This window comes from Centroberyx gerrardi, chromosome 6 (assembly GCF_048128805.1).
Source record: "Centroberyx gerrardi isolate f3 chromosome 6, fCenGer3.hap1.cur.20231027, whole genome shotgun sequence".
Classification (NCBI taxonomy): Eukaryota; Metazoa; Chordata; class Actinopteri; order Beryciformes; family Berycidae; genus Centroberyx; species Centroberyx gerrardi.
Genome location: NC_136002.1, coordinates 25,822,215 through 25,839,861, shown reverse-complemented (window position 1 = coordinate 25,839,861; position 17,647 = coordinate 25,822,215). Strand labels below are relative to the sequence as shown.

The 17,647-nt window shown below is 42.8% G+C and overlaps 1 protein-coding gene across 1 annotated transcript in view; it reads right to left on the bottom strand.

Annotated features, from left to right (window-relative positions):
* The window catches only part of LOC139931284 (rho guanine nucleotide exchange factor TIAM1-like), a 53,835-nt gene extending 36,484 nt beyond the window's left edge, over positions 1-17,351 (bottom strand). The window contains exon 1 of the mRNA XM_071924757.2: positions 17,292-17,351. The gene's annotated coding sequence lies outside the window, so the exon portion shown is untranslated. The remainder of the gene's footprint in view (positions 1-17,291) is intronic.
* Positions 17,352-17,647: the final 296 nt, after the last annotated feature.

Here is a 17,647-nt window from a genome sequence, read left to right as displayed (position 1 = left end):
TGTTACTGTTTTGGCTACTCAGATCACCCACATAGGCTTCAGTGTCCCAAGATGATGGGGAGACTGAAATAGAAGAGGGACGCAAAGAGACATTTGCCCTCTTCGCTTTCATCATACTGTTTTTTCCCCTTCCTGGTATGTTAATACAATTCTGAGTCGCACAAGGTCTACAGGTTTAACAAAGATAACCTAATATTTTATTTGTTCTTTGGTAGCGGCACTTCTGCTGTTACTACAAATACATGTGGGAAAATGAAAATCACCGTTTTGCACCAGTGAATGCACATCCATGTAAGGGGATCCTGAGTGTCTGTCAATGTTAAGGATTGCGAGCCATAAGCCATAATCATGTCATATATATCTATATTAAAGTCATAACTGTGTATATTTAAAAGCATACAATAAATCTGCTGGCTATGACTTTTGTTTGATTGCTGCTGTTCAACTGTTCTCACTGAGTGCTGATAACAGAGTTTGCTGATGTGTAAATTTGTACGTTTTTGTTTATTTTTATCTGACAACCGATAAAACTATCTGTAGGAAAGGGCTGTTGATTTAAATCCTGTTGAGTAGCAGCTTGTGTTGTTTAGCCTGGCAACACCTTTGTTCCTGCCAATATTTTCTCTGGGGCAACGCTGTGAAAGGCCACTGGTTGTGCCTCTGTCTCAGCTGTGTGTACAGCAGACGCTGCAGGGTTGGTGGGTCAACACGTCTTTTGACCATCTATAGGTCTATGAACCATTTACTAGCATCTATGGCCACTGGCTAAAAAATTCAACGTTAATATTAAACCATTGGGGTAATTTTTCAATCAATATTGTTTCATCTTCTGTCTGAATTGCTTGGCAAAATGCACCACTACCAACTAAAACATTTTGTCACAATCTCTGTTTTAACTGTGGTTGCTAGTTATTATCTATTGTGTTTTTTTGATGCACTGTGCGTACCAATGGATCTGTGAAATTAGCATTAAGATAAGATGCGAAATGGAAGAGATCCAGATGACTGAAAATCTTTCATTCAATTTGATGCAATGAGATGCAATGTTGAGGGGAACTATCATTTGCTGTGTGGTTAATCTGTCACCAATGGCAGCAATTTGCTGGACCAGAGGGTCACAATCGGCAGGGCCATCAAGAGCACATCCTGCTTCCAGCTCCTTAGCTCCTCACTGGCAACCTTTGAAGTCCTTAAATAACTGTTAATTGGAGGTATACACAAGCCACACACCACTGTGAGGACAAAGAAGTGGCAGATAAAGGTTGTGGCGATTCCTCCGACTACAGATCTGTGGGGGAAGGGAACTGTGGTCTAAGCTGGTATGGTGAGTGGGGGGATTTCTCCTACAACACTAAGAAAACTGTGCCCCTAAATACTGAGAGAGCATTAGCAAATGGGTCTGTACATGTTTCTGGATTTGCCAGACAGGCAGACTGCACCCCCAGAAAAGAAAACCCTAACAATTATCGCTCATTCAGATGAAAGGACAGCTGACAACAGTGTCTGAAACTTACAGGTTTAGCCACAAATTCATCCTCATTACTGTGTCAAACAGATAAATGGCAAGGCTCTGTCTATCACCTTTGAAGATTTTGGATTTGCCAGAACAAAGCCATTCTGTTGATTATCTTTTAATGAAGGCACAAAGTAAAATTCCCTCCTTCCATCTCTCCTTTCTGCTTTGGATACAAGCATCAGCTAAACGCCTAAGTGCAAATGTAAATCCTTTGATAAGTGTCTCAAACTTAACTCCCACTAATGTGAAACTTTTAGGTTGCTTAATCAGATGCTGAGGAAATACACGCTGCCAGGCAGTGACAGCTGGATCACACAAGAATTATAGATCAATACTTTGTTTGCAATAGAAGTATCCATCTGGGAAGAGGATAAAAAAAGAGTTTCATAATGAAATAGGCTGCAGTCACTGCGACAAAATATCACAATCACAATCACTAGAGAATTTCACACGATGACCTTCTCATAGCCTGTAACTGTCATTGTCAGTGAAAAGGTCTCCCCTGGTGATGCTAGGCTACGCAAGGCATCAACTTTACTCTGCCTTTACATGCTTCACATTCCAGACTTTTACAATCGGCTCCTCCACAATCAGACTCCCAAACGCACTCAATTTTCCCCTCACATCAGGAGCAAATGTGCTTGACATTTCTATGACTAGAACCCCTTTTGTGATGAACACAACCAAAGCCGGCACCCGCTGTTTACTCCGGCACCTTCCAGTGTTTTGCTGGGTTTTTGTTGCAGTGGCAGAGGGAAAACTGGTGCATGCACCACGGATATCCTCTACTGCACACTGGCAGAGGATGGTGCCCATGAAAAACAGCTCTAAGTAGATATTTATGACAACAGCAAGTGAGAGTGATCATTTAGGTTACAGAACTTAGCGATGTCTAGTCCTAGCATTGCCTTATGAGTTGGTAGCTTTCTCACTCGGTCTTCCTGCTGTGTGTCTACATCAAGCTAAACTCGACTCTAGGCCTTGTGGGCTTGGCTAAACACAAATCCCTTATGCAAAAGTGCAACATGCACAAAGGCACTGCATTAGAAACATTAGAACAGACACCATCTCAAAAAATAGGGATGAAACAGAAGTTTGTGACGCTAAATTTTGCTATCTAAATAATATTCGGAACGGTCTTTTTTCTTACATTGTTTGAACTTTAGTGAGCGGAAAGATATCAAGTTTTAGCTTGGGTCATCACACTTCCAGCTCAGGAGGAACTTGGGAAAAACTGAAATAGAGGACGCTCCGTCAAGTTTCAAGTCTGCTGTGTGGCAGCATTTTGGGTTTCCTATTAAGGAAGAAATTGGCAATGAGACAACTGACGAAGACACAAACACTAGCAAGCCATATCTATATCAAACCAAAGAGTTAGCTGAAGTTATCGCTACATCCCATCAACTAATGCTCTGCATGATTAGGCTGACTCTCCCCTCACCTGTACTTTCTCACAGTGAAGTGGAAGAGAGAAGTGACACAAACTACTACAACAGATCCTCTCATTTTCTAACATGCAAATCTAAGCAAATGGGGTTAATATTTTTCCAGTGAAACAGTGACTTAATTCTGTTAGCCAACATTACCACAAAGGGAGGGAGGTGTTAACAGCACTGAATGGATGTTGATGTCTTCAAACCACGGGCCAATACACTGCTGGGTGAGCCATTCACCTACCAATCTCACTATGGCAGCTGACTTGTCTTTGCCTGAATGTCCCTTCGCTGGCAACAGAATAGACACAACACCAAGGACACTGAAGGACTGCAATCCTGTATTGAAAATGTGTTTTCTGTTAATCTGGCTCACTCAGGATCTTCTTCCACAGAGGCAATCATTTGCGTCCAGGTCAGTGAGTGGGAATATCGAGCCAGGCTTCAATTCGAGTGTGTCCTTTTTATGTAGCACCACAAATACAGGCCCACAATCAAAACCCCACTCTAAAAACACATCTGGGTCAACGTCAAGGCCTATTTTCCCCATTTTGACTCCAATATTAATGAGCAGGGAATAAATAGTTTCGGGCTATGTTGCAAAAGGGCAGGATAAAGTGGCCTTGAATGAAGGTATTGAAGAAGGTGGAGTGTGCTGGCAGACTTCCCTCTCTGAGACGATGAGATGAGAAACACAGGAGTGTTCCTATACACACTCATCCTGGACGTGAGAACAAGTTTCCAAATAACACAAAGTTTCCAAAGAGCGACTGCCCACCCTCCTTTGGAGCGTTTGGTTTTTCATTAGTTACTTGATGCTCCCACCATTCAAAATCCGTTGAGGAGATTTGCTGAAAATCATATCTGCAGATTGAGCCGGGAGAGAAGTCATCCCCGAGCGCCATCTCAACCATAACACTCCAGGAGCTCCCAGCTTCCCACCGCGTTGCCTTGTGCACCGAAGCATAACCAAGCTGGATCCTGACACACATGACTACACAAAGCTGGGTAGAAAATGTGTCCGCTTGCTCCGAGCAGTCTTGATCTGAGTTTTCAGCACAGGCTTCTTCTATCGCCCTGTAGGGAAATGTCACTGATAAAGTCACATTTAAGCTACCTTTAACCAGTCACCAAGTTTAGCATTTCGGAAGCTAGCGTGCATAGTGAGTGGAGTGGAGACAGGTTTGTGCATCGGTATTTTGGCAGGCAGATGTTCATACTTCGAAAAGGCACTCCCTAGGATTGTGGCAAGGGTTAATTTAATTTAATGAATTGAATTAAGGTGTTCACAACAACTGTGGTTACGGTTAGTGGTAATACTTGTTATTCGTGTGTCTTATAGGAGCAAATGTAGGTCTGTGGTGAACATTTATGCTGATGTACCGCTCGGTCACAATGATTCAAGCCTGTGACAGCAGCAAGGATTATTTTAATGGAGATAAGGTTACTTTTACTGATAGTAACTGAAACTGATACCCCATACTACCACGAAGCTCATTGGGATGCAAAAGTTCAGTCAAACTTTGTATGAGTTTAAAAGTTCAGTCTCGTATTCATTGTAAACGGAGAAGCTCAAGGCTGTACATGACAGGCTTGGTTCTCCAGTTTCTACTGTTGGGAGACGGCCGTTCACGCTCTCTTCTTTGAAATTTTTAGAAGAATTTCTTTCCAAATTGCATACAAATCCATTAGAAATGCATTACTTATTCTTCCTATCACTACAGCTTATGGAGGTAAATGGAATGGCTTTCATGTGATGTTGGGAGAAATTGTTTCATTCCAAATTCAACTTGCTCAACCCTTGCGAACAGGAGGTTCAGGCCAACGTATCTGAAGAAAACACTTCTATCAGATCTGACCAAATGTCCCAAAAAGGAGCGCGATTAGAGATCAATAGGAAAGGCTTGGAAAAATACTGAACATTCTCATTAAATACCGATCGGACGGTCCTCAGCCATGAAAAAAGTATTCACCCGTTGCCTTTTGGTCCTTTTACATGCAACACAAAACATTAAGATGCATTTACTTCTGGTCTAACATCAAAGCAAAATACTCAAGGGGAAAACAAAATTCAAGAATTTTTTGTGAAGGTATAAAATAATAAAGAAAAGGCAGCTAAAGGCTTTGAACAATATTTGCCTTTGAAAATTGTTCCAATGTTGCTTCTCTCACTTTACTGGTCAATTGTGAGAATTGGCCTCTGAAAAATTTATTATTAAGCAGCTGGTCAGTGAAAGACACGACTGCATCATAACTCCAGGTCGACGAAGGCAGAACAGACTTTTCGTGACTGATGATGATAAAATCATAGCACAACTGCCAACGAAAACAAAATGTGGCAGCATAGCTCGGCTCCACATGTTTGCACTGGGGAAAGTGCATTCAGAGGAAAACAAATTAGCATGTGCCCGAAGCAAAACAACCTTAGCAATGATCACTAAAATGTTCCACATGTGAGCACGTACATGTAATTATATGACATGAGGCCATGTGATTAATTTGTAAGCCATCAAAGAGGGTTCTGTACAAAAGTAAGACTACTAGCCTGTATACTGATTATTAATTAATTATCCCTTTCTATGCTCCAGTGTCCTGGGCGCTTGAGATAACTGTTCCTCTCATAGATCACAGTGCTGCTTTGGGTGTAGCCATGTTCAAATAACCGCGGTATACAACATACCTTACAGGTGAAATTTTGCACTTCCAAGCGAGCAAAGCCTCACAGACATTATATATTTAAACCAGAACAAAATTAAGCCAGGTGCAGTGGTGTGAGAGCTGTGGTACGATGGAAAATAACTGGAAAAGCTTCTCTGTGGTGCTGCATGTGCCGTCATGCTGAATTTTCCCATAAATAACTTTTTATAATAAGCCAAGTATCTGAAAAGACCACCTGATCTCAGATGAACTCCCCTGACTCGCAAATCTACAATAAAACCTTTGTCAACTCAATAGTGCCTTTTAATTAAGTCAAGCTTATGACAGAAGACCATGCAAATCAATCTGTGATTAAAAATTATTTCCTTCTCGGGGGAATAATTTTGTTAGGTCAAATTGAGACTGGGGACAACACTCCCATTGCATGTGATTTTCATATAACAAGTTGGGAAAGAAGTTTTTTTTTTTTTCCAGCTTGCTTTTCTGTGGTCATGACAGCAGCATTGTCAAGCTTTAAAAGCCTGAAAACTGAAGCCTGACCTTCTGTCCTGGTAAGCCTAGGACGGTCAATACATTTCCATAACTATGACACCAGATGACCATTTCTCGCCCCTTCTCCCCACCGCAGGACTCACAACAGGCTTCCAACACAAAGCCCAGATTTTAAATGAACTCGCACATCATAAAGTCCTTCGGCTCCCCCCGAGGACACGCTCTGGGAATTCTCCTTGACTTTGACCATCTTTCACATTTGCAATTCATCATCTCCCCTTTCTCAGCATCACAAAACCACCACCGCCACCACCGCTGCTTTGTCATTACAACGACGCAGACACAAGCTGTATTGTTTGCATCTGCCGGTGAATAGAGAGCACTACAATAGCTCATTGGCCTGCAGTTGTAGGTAAAGTTGTACCATACACAGAGTGTTACAGGTACAAACATGAGGAAGGAACCCCACCCCAAACACAGGGCCGTGAAGACCCCAGGACATGGTTAGGACACAAAAAGCATGAAATAATGGGATGAGGGGCAGGAAAATGGAAACCCTAATGGGAATTAATGGGAATGTTGTGTTCATAAATAATGAGTTTGTGGTAAAATCCTGAAAAAGCACAAGAGCTTTAGCTCCCTCTTACAGATCTTTTTAAATGTGAAAACTCTTAAATACACTGTAGCCTGTGCTTAAGGGCCACACATTCACACTCTGCCCAGTTTCTGCCCAGTTTGCCTGTCTGGAGGAGACAAATGTGTGACTGCAACTGGTCTCATTTAGCACCTCTTTTGGAAGGTAGGAGGTTTCAGTCTGGAGAGCCATTTGTCTCTGCTGCCTCTAACAACACACACACAAACAGCCCAATACACAATGTTGCAAACAGACAAAATACACAGCAGCAAACACAATGACTTACCTTACTGGTTACAACCACAAAAAAGTGTCACTTCTGTTTTGTTTTTTTTGCAAATAGCCCAGAGAAATTCCAAACAGCACTGAGGGGAAATTTCAAGCTCCATACGAGGGGATTATTGATACTCCTCTTTCAAGTCCACAGCAGACTGACTCCTATATGCAAGGATGAGTTGAGGAACTGAGGGAGGGAAGGAGAGAAGGAGGGAGGGAGGGAGGGAGGGAGGGAGGGAGGAGTGCCTGTTTGTAAATCCCCCCTCCCCCTGCTGACTCTCTCACACTCTCTGCTCCCTCCCTTCCTTCCTTCTTGCTCCCTCCTTCGTTCTCTAATTCCACCCCCCCCCAAACTAAAAAACCTACTGCCAGCAGGAATGCGTGTTCCCTCCCTCTTCTCCTCTTTAATTGCATCTCCACTCCCCTATGAGGAGGATCATGTTTACACTAAATGTTGCAACCACATCATTCAAATAAAAAAAATAAAAATAAAAAATAAAAAAAAGATAGGATCAATGAGTACCTCAATGTTCAGACTCAAGCTGCCTTATCTCAGTTTTCTTTAAATTATAAAATAATCTTTGCCGCTTTAATATAAACTTCACTTTATCTTTGGCTTAGAAATAAAAAAAAAATGAGTGGGGAAAAATATCATCTAGTTTCCATCTCATTTAGTTTTCTTTGTGGTTTTAAAGAGCGGGATTTGCAATAACAGCATGACGGGAAAAAAAACAAAAACAAATGTTCTTATCACCTCGATAGCAATGAGGGCAGAGAAGGCAGCAGCTTTAATGTGCTGCATCTGTAATTTGGAACATTCAGCGACGGTCCAAAATGGACCTGTGAACGGAGGAGAGGCTGGAGTGTTGTTGTCATAGCACCAGTGATGTCGTGTGGCTATCACGTCAGCGGTGACAGAGGCGCTGGATTCATTTTGAGATGATGGAGCGGCAGAGGGTGCAGAGATAGGAGGAGAGGAGAGGAGAGGAGAGGAGAGGAGAGGACAGAGGACGGAGGGCACCGCGGCGTTTGTTCAGCTGAGTGCTGCAGCCCACATCATGTGCTCCACAAGCAGCTTTGCATACATGCCGACGCTAAAACATGCCCCGGGCGAGACTGGGTTAGACACCCTGATAACAGAGAGGAGGGAGAGCCTGAGCTTAGTCCGTCTGAAAGGAGTCCAGAGATTGTAAGGGTGAATTGCCAACGTCTAGACTTTGTGATTACTACGACCAAAATAAAAAAGCACTCAGCACTGTGGTCAGGCTGGCTTCCTTTCAATGTGACTTCATGTGCAGCCAAGGTTGCGACCCCAATATTAAACTAAACCATTGGGTTTTCACAGCAAAGAAAGGAATGTCCGGTCCGCAGAGGCAACCAGACATAATAATCTGTGTCCTTATCAATTTACTGGGCTGGATTTCAGACAGGTAAACTGATTGCATAACTTTTATTTTGAGGTTTCGCGGGACGTGTGCCAAATTTACTAGAAACTCCCCACAGCGTGCCAATCTCTGCTTTTCAGTGAACGCAACAATTTGTTGGAACAAGATCCAATGAAAACAAAAGCATTGGAAGCACATAATACAATTTCAGGACATGATTTCAAAAGATCATTATTTACACTGGCTATCTAAAACAAGCATAGAATAAAAACACCGATGTACTTCCTACACAGTGTGTGTTGCGATAATAACGACTGGAGCTGCTGACATTTCATAGCTAACCAAATATTAACCTAAACTGATATGACTGATGTGTGTATGGTGTTCTCACAGGCTTAAGCAGTCTTCGAATAAACAAATGAACGCTTATGTTTATGTTACACGTGATGAGATCTCCTTATCTGTTCCTCTCCTTGAGAATAGTGGGGGAGCCACACAGATCAGGCAGCAGCACAATAAAACTGCCTATCAATGAAATGTGGGCTGATGCTGAATCCACGTCTGCTCCAACCACAGGCATTTCAGAAATGCAGCTTGCTTGCATGCAGCTAGGCTACACTAAACACTCTGCTTTCTCATCAGCGGCACAAGGCCATTAAAACCCAACGCTATCCTCACTCAATTTAGGAGTTGATTGAATTGGACATCCAATACATTGACAGGCCATTCAATACAGCTGGAGCAATTTGGCAGGTGAGTCTACAGTTACAGATCCATGGTAACACCTCGGACTGCTGATGCTGTCCAGGTGTCACAACCTATCGCAATCACTGCCAATCTCCTTCAGCGGCAGAGAACAAAAAAGCTGAAGGAGGAAGAATGAGAGCGATCCGTTTGCCAGGATATGCATTAAGTTCCCTAAATGTGACTCCTTACAAAAAGATACAGAAACCTGGTTAACCTTAAATGCTGTTTTTATAAATAGTAACAGCACGCTAATTTGTCCTTTGTTAAGGATAAGTACAGTGCCTTTAGAAAACATTCAACCCCCTTGACTTTCCACACTTTGTCTTGTTGTAGCCTGAATTCAGAATTGATTTAATTGAGATTTGTCAAAAATCTCCACAAAATATCCCAAAAAGACAAAGTGAAAATATGTATTTTTTGCAAAATGATTGGAAATGAAATGCAGAAACATCTCATTTAAAAAAGTATGCTCACCCCCCTGAGTCAACACTTACACTACTTACAGTTTAGAGTCTATGCAGATTTGCTCAAGCCTGGTCAAGTTTGATGGGGAGCGTACAGTATGTGAACAGCTTTCTTCAAGTCATTCCAGTTTTTCCATTGGGATTCAAGTCTGGGCTTCAGTGGGGCCACTCAAGGACTTTCACATTCTTCTTCTAAAGCCATCAGAGTATTGATTTATCTATGTGCTTAGGGCCATTGTCCTGTTGGAACATAAACTGTCAACGTGATCTAAAGTCTTTGGTCTCTGAAGCAGGTTCTCCTCAAGAATCTACCTGTATTTGGCTTCATTCACTGCTCCCTCTATCCTTACAAGTGTCCCAGTCCCTGCTGCTGAAACAGCCCCCTCAGCATGATGCTGCCACCTCCGAGCTTCATGGCAGGATGATGTTAGACGGGTGATGAGCTGTCTGTGCCCGGTTTCCGACAGCCATAGCGCTTTGCATTACAGCTGAAGAGTTACATTTTCTACAGACTTTTCCTTGGACTTCATGGCAGTTTCTGCTCTGATATGCATCATTTATGGGACCCAATATAGAGATATGTGTTTTGTTCTAAATCACGTCTTATATAATAGAATCGGCTACAGATGGACTCCAATCGAGTTGTAGAGGCATCTCAAGCACATTCAAAGGAATTTGGATGCACCTAACTGAATTTGTAGTGTCACTGCAAAGAGGCTGAATACTTATTGACTCAAAACATTTCAGCCTTATATTTTGAATTACTTTGTAAAAGGTTGTAAATAAAAAAAATCCACCTTGACATCTTGGGTTATTGTATGTAGGTCAGTCACAAGAATTCCATCCATTTTGAATTCAGGCTGTAACACCACAAAATGCGTCAAGGGGGTTGAATACTTTCTGAAGGCACTGAAGCCTAATAAGTTATGCCTGCCGTGCCTTGTAGGCTAAGTCACACTGCTGCTTCCCAGAATAGTTGGGTGAATAAAAGTCAGCTAATAACTACGACTACACAGACACTGTGTTATTATGGCAGGTCTGAATGGACCATTGGATGAAGCAACATTCAAGATTTAGCCTGGATGTCAAATCCTCCCATTGCATGTCATACACAATGCAGTGTGCTGTCAGCTTTGCTCACATTATGAGGATGGGGTTAGGTCTACATCCAACAACACTACTTCTCATAACAAGGACATTATCAAAGTGGGTAATTCCAATAGAGCATGGTGACGGCCTGCGTAGCGCTGCAGACAAGAGTCAAATTATTAGAGGCAGGCTATATAGCATTAAAATAGCACTGCTTTGCATGACCAAGTTGAGTATGTAAATGTAAGACACCTGACATTTAACAATGTGCGCCACATTATGACAATGCAATGAAACAAGTCCAGTGAGGTGAAACCATAGGGGTCTAACAGCATTAGCAAGCACATTTCACTAGCTACCCGACATGTCGCCTTGTCTTCCACAATTTAATTCACAATTAGCATACAGAGATCGAGTACGATGCACATAGATCTAGTAAAAGCTGTGATGCAGATGCAATATCATCTGTCTGCTGGTTCAAATTTTACTCACGGAGCCAAAGGCAAAGCTATTGGCCTATAAACTATAAATACAAATTGCAATTAGACATACAGTACATCATGATGAAGCACATTCCGTTATTGAACAAGGGCTCGGCTGTATCCAATGTTTGGTTAGACATAAGGGTCTTTTGAGAATCTGCAACAACACGGAAAGGAACATCGCTCACCACAAGGGTTCAAGTGTTTATTTTCTTGAAGGTCTCCACAACTCTAACAACACGTGTCCCCGCAGTGTCCTCCAGAGGAGACAGATGAGACATTGTGCTGAAAAAGAACACGCTGTACAACGGATATCTAAAAGGGAAAAATGCAACTGTTACACAAGACATGAAAGCAGTAACCCCAACCCTGGGCTGGTACAGATCATTAGCGGAGAACCCAGTGGTTTCCAGCAGCGGGTTGCCTCTCCAGAGTCGACATCAAAGACACCGGTATGAAGAGTAAGATAATTTAGAATGCGCGGAAAAAAGCTGAAACTGATTGGTTAGGACTGAACATATACAGCATAGGTGGCTCTCCAATATTAGTTATTTAAAAGATGCTTGTAGCTTATGAAACCTAAAATAGAAAAAAACCAGTGTAGCCTGTATGCAGTACTAGCTTCTGGGTAACCTATGAGTTGGCTATACAAAGCACACTAACCACAGTAGAGGCCTACTAGAATGTGTGAGTTTCTTGAAAAGTATGATACACAACTGTTGGGTTAAAATGAGTTATCATCTCATACCACTGTAAATCAGTTCCTACACTAGAGTCCACTTCAAGCAAATGAAATTGACTTGAGAAGTTCTTGCTCGCGTGATTGACGGCAGGGTAAAGTTAGCCTAACTCCAGCCTCCCCAAAGTGACTCATATAGCCTCAGCAGTTTAGAGCACTTAGTATCCATTATTCATCCCAACCACAAGGCTCTATCAGCCACGTGAAGCCGATGATCATCACCCTGTGCATTTCTGACAGCTGGGTATAAGTTCCTGCTCACAGCTCCGAAACAGGGAGGAGGAACAGAGCTTTGATATGGCTTTTATACGCTCATCTGTCATGTCTCTCCCAGGCCCCATGACCATTGCGGAGAGCAAGTACCAGAGTGCTACTGAATCCCATACACTATTCTCTGTGTGCACACTGGCCTCTCACTCAGGAATAGTAGCCCACTGTAATTGGAAGAGAATCTTTGAAGAAATCACTTTTCCCGGACTACCACAACCTCAAAGGAGGCTTTGAAGCTCAAGTCAATACTCGACTGCTCGGGCAAGTTGACTCAATTTGTGGGGAGCATTCTGTTTGTTTCCATGGCCCGAGCCGCAGCACAGGGCCTATTCATTTCTGCTTTGATAGGAACGTTCATTTAGGCGTGTAATAATTTATGACAAAGCGAACGTCTTTGTTATGTTTGGAAATCAAGCTTGAATTCATGCAACGCGCTTCTGCAGCCGCTATCTGCGAGGGTTTCGCCCATAATCCGAGTCACACCGGAGAGTGTGAAAGCACTCAGGGTTTTGTCTTTACTTCCTAAGGTTACTGAAACACAACCCAAGCTTTTCTCACATTGTATGGAGTGCATCGAAGTCCCTCTAAAGTGTAGCATTGCTAGTGGCGGTTGTCCTCTGCCAAGCATCTGGAATCAACTCTCAGCAAGCATGCCATTTGGATGCTCTTGCAGATTATGCTGACTGTCAGTATGTCATGAATTCACCATGTATGACCTGACTGTGCTATAGGCCTACATGTTAGGAGTTCGAATTTGTGATTATGTGATAATCTCCAGTGTTCTGTAATTGGCTATAAATGAGAGAAATAGGCAAGGCTATTTTAAATGCTTGTGAGATATTGTATTAGGAAACAATGGCTGCTTTGGGAATCACCTGCTTAGCAGCCCAGGCTACAACACAACACAACGCTTTCTGTCTTCATAAGATAGCTGATACAGACATATTTATAATGTGGGTGATTGTAGAGAACAATGGGATTCCTCTTTTCAAACAGTCCAAGGGCAGTGGAAGACTGACTGACACAGCAGCACATCAATAGTACACTCTAATGGAGACAGATGTCCTGTCAGGAGGAACAAGGGAAGACCCAGCTCTACATCTCAATAGAACATGGATGTAAACAGACGCGGAGAGGAAAGCAAGCGCTCGTCCTTCATCCATCAACTTGGGCTGGGAAGGGAACAAACAAAGACTACTAGATTTTGACCGAATATACCAAAGAACTCTTACACTAGACATGATGTGATTATCCAATGTACATGTCGGGAAAAACATACATGATTGAATAAAATCACTTCTTGCATATGGCAGCAGCATAAAGAGAGTCTGCTTTGCTCTAATATAAGGAATCTCTTGTTCTGTGTGGAGGGAGAGCAGATAATTCTCACAAGACAAATTTGGCAATCAGCCTGTGCAGACTGCATTCAACATGAGGGTCTGGACAGAGAAGACCACTCACAGCAGCAACAAAAACACTGTTACACAATATGGCTGCTCCAAAACGGAGCTTTGTGTGGATGAAGGCCACTTCAACATAAAGAAAAGGTTGTAAGTTAAACATTACTTAATTGAGCGTAATGTTATTTGAGTTGTAATTTTGACACTGAAATACAGGGGCACAATTAGTAAAAGAAACTCAGTGCAATTGCCTGTCCCAAACAATTAAGCTAAAATAATAGCAGATAACCTGCAAATATTGTCAGTTTAATATCTCTATAAAGATAGTCCAATAAGCCTACATGGGAAAAATTGAAGCCAGGGATCCCCTTTCACTAAATAGAGCTACTATTCAACTTCAGAAACTTCAGAATTAAATATTCAGAGAGACCCACAAACACCACTCATGCAGAGTTTATTCAAATATTTAAACAACTTTGCCAGCAGTGTGGGTTTTAGCGAACTGTGGTGGAGTGTAGATGTGGTCATTTCATTATTAAAACCTGACCGGCTGAGTAATGGCTATTAGACTGTATTTTCCAAACTTATTTGTGAAGCTCTGTGCAAGGAGGCACTGAGGATGAAAGGACCTTAGCTCAGCTCAATACTCGCATTGTAATACCAACAACAGCCACTTCCAGCTTTGTGGTTGTTGGCTGTGGTCACATTTATATACTTTGTATACTATACTTAATATCTGCACAACACACCTCCTCCTATAATTTGCAGATTTTTCTTTTCACACATCTATGACTGTATTTGGCTATATGCAGCATTGGGATGGAGCTGATTAGTCTGGCAACATAATTTAAAATGCCATTGAGATCATGACATTAAGAATGCAAATGTCAGATCACACATCTTAAAATCATGGTAAGTAATAGTTAGAAATTACCTATTTTAATTACAGTCTGTATATTGGAATGAATGTATTACTTCATATAGCCACAGAAAACTGTGAAATACTAAGCTGGCTATGTTATTTACTTGGCACTAAGCAAAACTGTAGGCTGTCTACAGTATTTACTTTGCACCACTTTCAAATGAATGAACCGTTATGTGGATGTGGGATGGAAATGAATAATTTACAAAGAGCACTTATAAGGGTTAAAATATGCGCATTTCAAGAAATCTGTTTGGTAGTACATGTCTGTACACACAGGAAGAACAAAGTCATGGATTGTGCAAAAAGCCATCAAATTACCATATGAATGTGTAGACATTCTTTCATGTGTGGTTAAGACAGCAACTACTACAGCCTCAAGTTGGTCTACATTTGAGATCTTTGAGATGGAGAATGGCATCTGAAAGAGTTAAATGAGCATGGACATGAGCCAGAGGGAAGCCTTACTAGTTCCAACTTGATCCCCAGAAAGAAGAGAGAGAGAGAGACAGACAGAGAGACAGACAGAGAGACAGACAGGCAGAGAGTGAGCTGTCTGTATGGGCATGTCACACAGGTGGGCTCAGTTTACAACCCTGAGGACACATGTGAACACTGAGCCATTCTGCTGGATGCTCCACATGGCTCTTTTCTTCCATGGTTCTCTGCTCCAGGCCAACCGAAGCATCCAGGCTGTTGTTTAGGCCATTTTCCAAGTTTCATACTTATTGCAATCATCACCTTGCTCAGTTTGACTCTGATTGTTGCCTCTGCCAGGTACACCTGTGCCTTGCCTACCTTTTAGGTGATCGGCTACAACAATTACAGCAGTATAACAGACAAACCAGATCTAAGATCAAAACAATATCATCGTGGAAAAACCTGTTCCAGTAAAGTCAGGGACTGACTTGCAGCTGCACAGATAAGCTATGCCTTCTATGTGACCATAGGGTCACAAATGCAATTTCACAACAATGGTGGTAATATTCATCCAATGCCAGACAATCAAATGCATCCAATGACACTGAATACCAGGGTTGTAGTACTTGAGTCCGGTCTTGAGACACTTTTCTTACGTCTTGGACTCGTCTGTTTTGACTCAGACCTGTCTTGGTCTCGGTCACTATTGGATGTTAACTCGATTTTTTTCCCGCCCAACTAAAAAAAAATAAAAGATACCTTTTTCTTCACCTGGTCCACCTATGTTCATTTTCTCCCCAGCACTACAGTCAATTTAAGGGATTACACCTGTGTGAAGTATGTAATGATCTTCAAACTTATATTCACTGATTAGTTAAAATTCTGTGCATTCATTAGATGGATTTTGAAGGTTTTAGTACAGAGCTTCTGCAAATAGACTTACATCTCTGTTGATACATGTACATGTACACTCTTTATCGCCCATTTTGGTCTTGATCTTAAATAGCACTCTATTTGCTCTGGTCTTGGTCTTGACTTCAACTGGACTTTCCATAATAACTGGCCATCTCAAGAAGTAAAAAATTATCATGATAACATGCAGGACAAAATAGACGTTTTGGACCAAATGGCTTTCCATGCAGAATTACAGTGTCAACAAGTGGCAAGTATGACAGCAAATGCACTGATGTTGGCAGTCCAAGATAATAAAAATAAATAAATAAAACAAATAAATAAAAAATTATCAGCACACCAACACAATCAACTCTACTCACGAAACGCGAGCAACACCTGCTGCAGTTTGTTCATGGTTGATTTTAAATTCGAAAATAAAAACTGATTCGGATTGTTGAGCATGTAAACACTTTCCTCCGATATAACCTGAACGCAGCATTAGGCCTCGTCCTGCCAAGACTGTTGCCTATAGGCTGCTATAGGTAATCAGTAGCCTACCGTTCACAGTGCTATTCTCTGCCTTAGATACACCTGTGCACTGCCTACCTGTTATCAGGCCATGATGACTATTATGGACATATATTAGCCACAATATGACGACGATACAACATGTGAGGTCCAACAATATAGTGATGCTGCAACAAACTTGAGGTCATTTGAGTGATATGCAGCTGCACAGATGAGCTACGCCTTTCACTCGAAGCAATGCGCATGACCTGTTTAGTAAAACAGGGTGTGAAGACAGCAATGTTTTTGCTGAACGCACTGTCACGCGGGCAACAAATGCATTGTGCAAGATTCAATAACTCTGCTTCATGCAACAATTCACCTAATAGTGAGGGCCATGCGTTTTATCTCCCGCACGCTCCGCACTGTAGAAATGACTCCTGTAATCACCAGAGAGCACCAACACCTTGACTCCGGCTGAGGTAACGCGGACAGGTTACCATGCCTGTTTTTCCTCACATGCCTTGGTTAGCCAGCATCATCCTCTACTGTTAACAAGCAGATTAGTCAGCAGTGCCGCTGGGCAAGATACGCATTTGCTGTCTTTGGGATGGCATCTGAAATGTCTGGAGAAACGTTCACCCTGCCTGGCCATGTCCACAATCATTCCAATGACATGCTATCTCTGTTTTGGCCAAATCACTGATGTTTGACTGTGGCGAACGACACCAACTTGTCAGCTGCCGGACTCTCCATGTAGAAAACAAGCTAATTGCAATTTGCCTATTCAACAGCAGCAAACGTCTCAGTGCGGCACCGTCTGTCTCGTCTCATAAACTTGTATGATTGAGTGACGCGGTCGTGCGGACGGCGCTAGGACCGCGGGGAAGCATGATCGGACATCGAGCTAATTCATCCTTCACATGATCGGCACAACATGCATCGTTTTTCTTCGTTACATACCTGTCACCGCGGCCATGGACTGCTGGTGCTGACGTCCCGGTCCCGACGATTAAAATCATGTCTCACGCGCTGCTGTTGTCCATCCGTCTCCCTGAATCCTGCCTGCCTGCCTGCCTGCCTGCCTGCCTGCCTGCCTGCCTGCCTGCCTGCCTGCCTGCCTGCCTGCCTGCCTGCCTGCCTGCCTGCCTGCCTGCCTGCCTGCCTGCCTGCCTGCCTGCCTGCCTGCCTGCCTGCCTGCCTGCCTGCCTGCCTGCCTGCCTGCCTGCCTGCCTGCCTGCCTGCCTGCCTGCCTGCCTGCCTGCCTGCCTGCCTGCCTGCCTGCCTGCCTGTCTGTCTGTCTGCCTGCCTGTCTGTCT